We start from the raw sequence: 7392 nt of genomic DNA on the forward strand, positions 1-7392 counted from the left end.
CTTCTTTCCTGCCATTATAATCCTGCACTCCCTCCTTGACTGCGCCCTTAAGGATATCCATTTACTTGTCTTTAATCAGCTCACTCTCATGCAATACCCCCACTCATCACTTTTCCCAGGCACTCTCAGAAGTACCTGTTCATCTCAGCATCCTGTGCATTTACACCAAGCAGCAGCAACAGCCATTTATTCACTCATCAAACTTGCTGCAAGTGTCACCTCTGTGCCTCACTGTTGTCGGTGGTGGATATTCCACTGTGAGCAAGGCACATCCTTCCTTCCATGGCTTACGTTCGTTCAGGCAGAGGAGGCAGACCATAAACAAACAGCAAGTGGGTATATGACATGAGGTAGTGTTAGGAAACAATTCAGAGGAAAGGAATAGAGTGATGAGAGGAGTCCTCCCTGAGGAGAGAACACTGGAGGGGACCCAAGGGAGGTGAGGGGAACAGCCCAGAGATGAGAACAGCAAGGACAAAGGCCCTGAGGCAGGAACATAATCACTGTGCTGTAGGAAGGGGAACACAGAGAGCCTAGTGTGCTGGAGGTCAGCAAGGCCAGACCACCAACAGCCTACTACGCCAGGCGCAAGGCTTTGAGCAGACCAGTAACACCATCTAAGTGTTTCAAGTGCCATTCTTGCAATACCATGTAGGTCCTAATTAAAATTGTTAAAAAGAAAGAAAAATGATGGGCTCTCAAATATGATTCCCTTTGAACGTCTGTTTTCTTGACGCCCCTACCCTCTGTAAATTTCTCTCTCCGCTTTGCTCTGACTGCTTTTCCCCCTTTTCCAAAATGTCTCCTTTGCATTTCTTCATCCTGTCCCTTCATTGTGTCCCTTCTCATTTCCCTGCGGAGGTCTCATCCTGTCCTTGTGCCTTCTTGAGTGGATCTCAGACCACCCCCTCCACATTAGAATCATCTGGGCCACACAGACAAACTCCAGCAGATTCTCTGGGGGTGAGCCTCAGGGAATCAGTTGTTTTTCAAAAACACCCCAGGTGATTCGAATATGCTGTTGGGGCTGCAAACCACAGTTCTGAGTTTACAAGAATGGTCATGCCTCTCTTATCCTAAAAAGAAAAACCTCTCACTTAAAAAGTTCCTAAAGGAATAATCTCATCCAGTGCTTCTCAGACTTTGCCTTGCACACAGATTACCCGAGGATGCAGAGTCCAGGTGGTGGGGGTGCAGCTGGGCCCCTCTTTGTAGCAAGGGGCTGGACTTCTGCCCTTGACTCTTGCTTCCCACTCACGTTTTGTTGTTGTTGAGATGGAGTCTCACTCTGTTGCCCAGGCTGGAGTGCAGTGGTGCAATCTCCACTCTCTGCAATCTCCACCTCCCAGGTTCAAGCAATTCTCCTGCCTCAGCCTCCTGAGTAGCTGGAATTACAGGTGTCCACCACCATGCCTGGCTAATTTTTGTATTTTTAGGAGAGACGGGGTTTCACCTTGTTGGTCAGGCTGGTCTTGAACTCCTGACCTCATGATCCGCCCGCCTCAGCCTCCCAAAGTGCTGGGATTACAGGCGTGAGCCATAGCGCCCGGCCTCACTTTTTGACTCACTGCCATGTGACAGCCCTACAGTGCCACCGATATTGCTCTTGTCAATGTTACCAGTGACTTATCTGCTACCCCTTCTCTGAGGTGGCATACATCATGGTTAAGAGCACAGGTTCGGGGACCAGGTAGCCTAGCTGGGTCCTCGCTCTGTGCCTCAGTGTCCCCATCATAGGGAGAAAGTGATGATGACATTACTTCCCTAATTATCATGTGGTTGCTGTGAGAATTAAGTGCATTCATACACATAGAGCTGTCAGAAAAGTACCCGGCACACAGGTGCTTCGTAATCACTGGAGTTTACTATTTCCAAGACCTAGCAGTATTTGGCTCCATTGACTTCTTCATACTCAGAACTCTCCCTTTCCTTAGCTTCCATAACACCATCGTCTCTTAGTTCACTGTTTGCCTTTGCAGCAGCACCTGTTCCTTGCACCCGTTGGATGTTGGTGTCTCCCAGAGTTCTGGCTCAGGTCTTTTGATTTTCTTAACCAACCTGGGCCAGCTAACCCAGAGCACTGGATTCCGTTGCTATCCACGTGCAGGACTTTCCTGAACCTACAGCTTCAGCCCAGGACTTTCTCTCTACCCGTGTATCCGACTGCCTGCTGCGTTGCTCCAGGTGGATTCATTGATTGATTCAACACATTTATTGGTTACCTACTCTGTGCCTGACCCTATGCCAGGTGCTGGGGTGTGGTTCTAGCAACATAGTGGTTAGACTTGGGTGTGCGATGGCCCCAGGGAGCTTGCAATCCAGAGCAGAGATTCAACACTAATTATGAAATTATTGATCTAATTGCAACTGGGATAAACAATACAAAGGAGAACCTCAGGTTGCTGTGCGAGTTTATAACAGGGACCATACCATAACCTCGTATGGGGTTAACTTATATGTGTGCCAGAGCCGGCAGGTCCCAAACTGAACTCCTCATTTTCCCTCAACCTGCCTCTCCTCTACCTGTGTTCCTTAGCTTCATGAATAGTCCACCTATCCTTTAACCTGGGCCAAGACTTGGATATTATGACCCACAGTCTCCCTCACTGACCCCTTCTACCCACCAAGAGGATCCTTCTTACTGGAAAATTAGCCTTTCTGGGTAACTCTTGGAACTCCAAATTCCTACTGACCAGTGCTCAGAAAGTCTGATTTTACCTCCACTGACAAAGTTGCTAAGAAAGAGAGCAACTGAAGGCATGAAGTCCCTCCTAAGGAAACACAGAGCCACTCTGTCTCACTGCATCTGACAGTGGCACACCTGTCTGGGGATGATGGGAGGATGGAGCACTTGTGACTTCGCTTACTGACCCCTGGCCTATAACTTGCCCTAATAAACTCTGTTCTTCAGCCCGTACTGTGTGAAGTAAAATTCACTCTGATCCATGTTGTATGACACAAAGAGTCTATCTTTTACCAAAAAAGATAAGGTTTATTCATTTTCTTTCCATTGTAAAAGCAATGTCTGCTTGTGGTGGTTTGTCCCTTTCTTTTTTTTTTTTTTTTTTTTTTTTTTTTGAGACAGAGTCTCGCTCTGTCGCCCAGGCTGGAGTGCAGTGGCATGATCTCGGCTCACTGCAAGCTCCGCTTCCCAGGTTCACACCATTCTCCTGCCTCAACCTCCCGATTAGCTGGGACTACAGGTGTCTGCCACCACGCCCAGCTAATTTTTGCATTTTTAGTAGAGACAGAGTTTCACCGTGTTAGCCAAAATGGTCTTGATCTCCTGACCTCGTGATCTGCCCACCTTGGCCTCCCAAAGTGCTGGGATTACAGGCATGAGCCACCACGCCCAGCCTGGTTTGTGCCTTTCTTAGATCAGCTCTGCAGTATGATTTGGGCCATTGCAAATAATAATCATAATAACAATGCCTGCTCGTGGCCATTTGTCTTTTTTTGCATTATCCTGCGTTGGAATGCCCTACCTGTTTGGGAAGATCCCCATTGTATGAATTGTGGGGGCACCCAGACTGGAGCCTGACAGTCTTTCTCCCTGCACTCAGGCAGCTAGAACATGGCCATGTGATGGACGTTGGCAAGTCAGATGATCCTGCCCAGAAATCTGGACCTTCAGAGAGTGACGCAAAGACACAGGGACAGTAAAAGAGAGTGTTTACAGTAGCAATGCAGGCATTGAGTCTGGCAGCAGCGCCGGCTGTGTGTGCCGGGGTGGCAGTGCCGGCAGCAGCCTCCTAACCACACCATCCCTGTGGTTTGACCTTGGCTGAGATCCCTCCTGCTAAACCTTCCTCAGCTTTCAGCATTCCAAAGGATGCTGGAACTACCTAATGTTCTTACAATAAATCCTTTCCTGCTCAAGGTAGCTGGAGTCTATTTCTGTAATTTATCGTCAAGAATCCTGACGAATACAATGATTGTTATAGAAAAATCAGAAAATTCCAAAAAGTAGAAGAAAGAAAAATGTTCATTTCTCTACATCCAGAAAAAAAAAAACTATGAACAATTTCTCCCAGTCTTGTACTATGTACACATTTCAATATAATTGTAGTTATATGATTTTATAAAACTTTATATACTCTAACCTGATTGAAAAAGTGTTGTCTGCGTTCAAAGTTTACATATATCCATTATAGAAAATTTGAGTCTACAACGAGAACAACCCAGAGATAACTATTATTAATAATCTGGTGTATTTCCTTAAAACTTTTCTCTGCGTTTTTAGAGAATACACTGATTACTCTGAATTTTTATGCGTAGTTAACTGAGACATTTTAACAGTTCCTAGATAAAAGATGACACAAAGGGGTGATGGGGATGGGTAATACCTTCCATTTGCATCGTGTATTACTCTTTACCAATTAAAAAGCCTTAATAGATTCTGGCCTTTAAAGAGGCAGAAAATCATTATGCAAGTTTCTTGGCAGTGAAAATGTATATCGTGCTGCCCCTCACAACTCCACTTCTACTGACAAAATACAGAAGACCTTTTGTTCAGCTATTTTCCTGGCACCGTGTCCCAAGCTCTTTAAAAGTCTGTCTCTTATCGGCAAGTGCTGCAACACAATAGGAGTCATTATTGTTTTTCGTGTCATCAAACATGGCAAAGATGTGCATGAATTGTGGGATGAATTATGTAGCTTGGGAAACACTTTTCCAGGAACTGGGAAAGGAGTGGAACAGACACACAGCTGACAGGCTGAGTCAGTGGGGTGGCAAAGAGCGTGGGTCCTGGGACCAACTGCTGAGATTTCACTCTTGGTTCTTACTCCTCAGGTGATCTTAGCCAAGTTACTTTAGACTCTCCGGGCCTCAGTTTCCTCATCTGTAAAATGAGGACTAATATTTGCTGGTATAGAATGAGCACAGTGGCTCACCCGTATAATCCTAGTACTTTGGGAGGCCAAGGCGGGTGGATCACCTGAAGTCAGAAGTTCAAGACCAGCCTGACTAATATGATGAAACCCCATCTCTACTAAAAATACAAAAAAATTAGCCAGGCATGGTGGTACATGCCTATAATCCCAGCTACTCAGGAGGCTGAGGTAGGAGAATCACTTGATCCTGGGAGGCGGAGGTTGCAGTGAGCCAAGAGGGTGCCACTGCACTCCAGCCTGGGTGACAAAAGTGAAACTCTGTCTCAAAAAAATATATATATGTGTGTATATATACGTATACACACACATATATACACATATGTAAACATGTGTATATATACACATATATACATATACATGTATGTATATACACATACACACATATACCTATATACACACATTTACACATATATACATATATACACACATATGCACATATATAATGTGTGTATATAGGTATATGTGTGTATATAATACACATTTACGTATATACACATATATATACAGACACACACACACACATACATATATATATTTGTTAGTATGGCGGTCCTTCTTATCCTCAGGGGTAAGTTGCAAGCCCCCCAGTGGGTGCCTGAAGCCAAGGACAGTATGGAGCTCTATGTCTATTGTGTTTTTCATCTAATTACCAAGAGGGCTACTGAGTGACCAACGGGTGGGTGATGTATACAGCGAGGGTACACTGGACAAAGGGAGGATTCACATCCTGGGCAGGAGGGTGAGAGATATAATCATGCTACTCTGAATGGTGCAAAATTTAAAACGTATTGTTTACTTTTGGAATTTTCCATTTTAACATTTTCAACCCGTGGTTTACCGTGGGTTTCTGAAACCATGGAAAGTACAACTGCGGATAAGAGAAGACTGCTGTATTTTCTTCAAAATGGGAGTGGTGATAAGAATACTACCGATTTCCACCGGGCGCAGCGGCCCACGCCTGTAATACCAGCACTTTGGGAGACCGAGGCGGGCGGATCACAAGGTCATGAGATCAAGACCATCCTGGCTAATACAGTGAAACCCCATCTCTACTGAGAATACAGAAAAAAAAAAAAAAGAAAATAGCAGGGCTAATGGTGGTGGGTGCCTCTAGTCCCAGCTACTCGGGAGACTGAGGCAGGAGAATGGCCTGAACCCGGGAGGCAGAGCTTGCAGTGAGCCGAGATTGCCCCACTGCACTCCAGCCTGGGTGACAGAGCGAGACTCCATCTCAAAAAGAAAAAAAAAAAAAAAAAAAAAAAAAAGAATAATACCGATTTCACAGAGTGCATTTAATCCGAGAGGATTACATGAGAAAACAAATACAAAGTAGTCAGGTCTACTGCTCAGCAGCACATGACACAGAGGGCAGCCAGGTCACTGAGTTTGAGAAGCCTTAGAAGTCCTTTATGTCACAATTTGCCACTTCCTACTTTTTTTTTCTTTTTTTTTTCTGAGACAGAGTCTTGCTCTGTCACCCAGGCTGGAGTGCAATGGCGTGATCTTGGCTCACTGCAACCTCCGGCTCCCGGGTTCAAGCGATCCTTCTGCCTCAGCCTCCCGAGTAGCTGGGACTACAGGCATGCGCCACCATGCCCTGATAATTTTTTGTATTTTTAGTAGAGACAGGGTTTCACTGTGTTAGCCAGGATGGTCTCTATCTCCTGACCTCGGCCTCCCAAAGTGCTGGGATTACAGGCGTGAGGCACCTCACTCAGCTCCTACTTTTTTAAATTAAAATTCTTACTGGATGAATACATACACTCAGAAAAGTACACAAACCATAAATGCATGGATTCACTGTTACACCGTGAGAGCAATTGTGAAACCACCACCAAGATGAAGAAATAGAGGGTGGCCAGCACCCCAGAAACCTTCTCTCCTGGGCCCTTGCCATAGTTACTTCCCAGCAAGAGCCACCACTATCCTGACTCCTAACACCAGATCAGTTTTATCTGCTTTTGAACTTTTATGAATAAAATCTTACATATGAATGAATCACAAAGAGTCATGATCTTCTTTCTGTGTTTAGCATCGTTCACTCCACATCATGTTTACGGGATTCATGTATGTGGTTGCATGAAGTAGAAGTGTATTCATTTCTTGTGAATATTCGTATTCAATTGTATAATTATAGCACAATGAACTTATTTATTCTATAGTTGAGGGACATTTGGATTATTTGCAGTGTGTGTTTGTTTTTGTTTGTTTTTTGAGGCAGACTTTCGCTCTTGTTGCCCAGGCTGGAGTGCAATGGTGCAATCTCGGTTCACCTCAACTTCCATCTCCCGGGTTCTAGTGATTCTCCCGCCTCAGCCTCCCGAGTAGCTGGGATTATAGGCATGTGCCACTATGCCCAGCTAATTTTGTATTTTTAGTAGAGACGGGGTTTCACCATGTTGGCCAGGCTGGTCTCGAACTCCCGATCTCAGGTGATCTACCCCTCCCCCCAGCCTCCCAAAGTGCTGGGATTACAGGCGTGAGCCACCATGGCCAG

This window comes from Macaca fascicularis, chromosome 7 (assembly GCF_037993035.2).
Source record: "Macaca fascicularis isolate 582-1 chromosome 7, T2T-MFA8v1.1".
Taxonomy (NCBI): domain Eukaryota; kingdom Metazoa; phylum Chordata; class Mammalia; order Primates; family Cercopithecidae; genus Macaca; species Macaca fascicularis.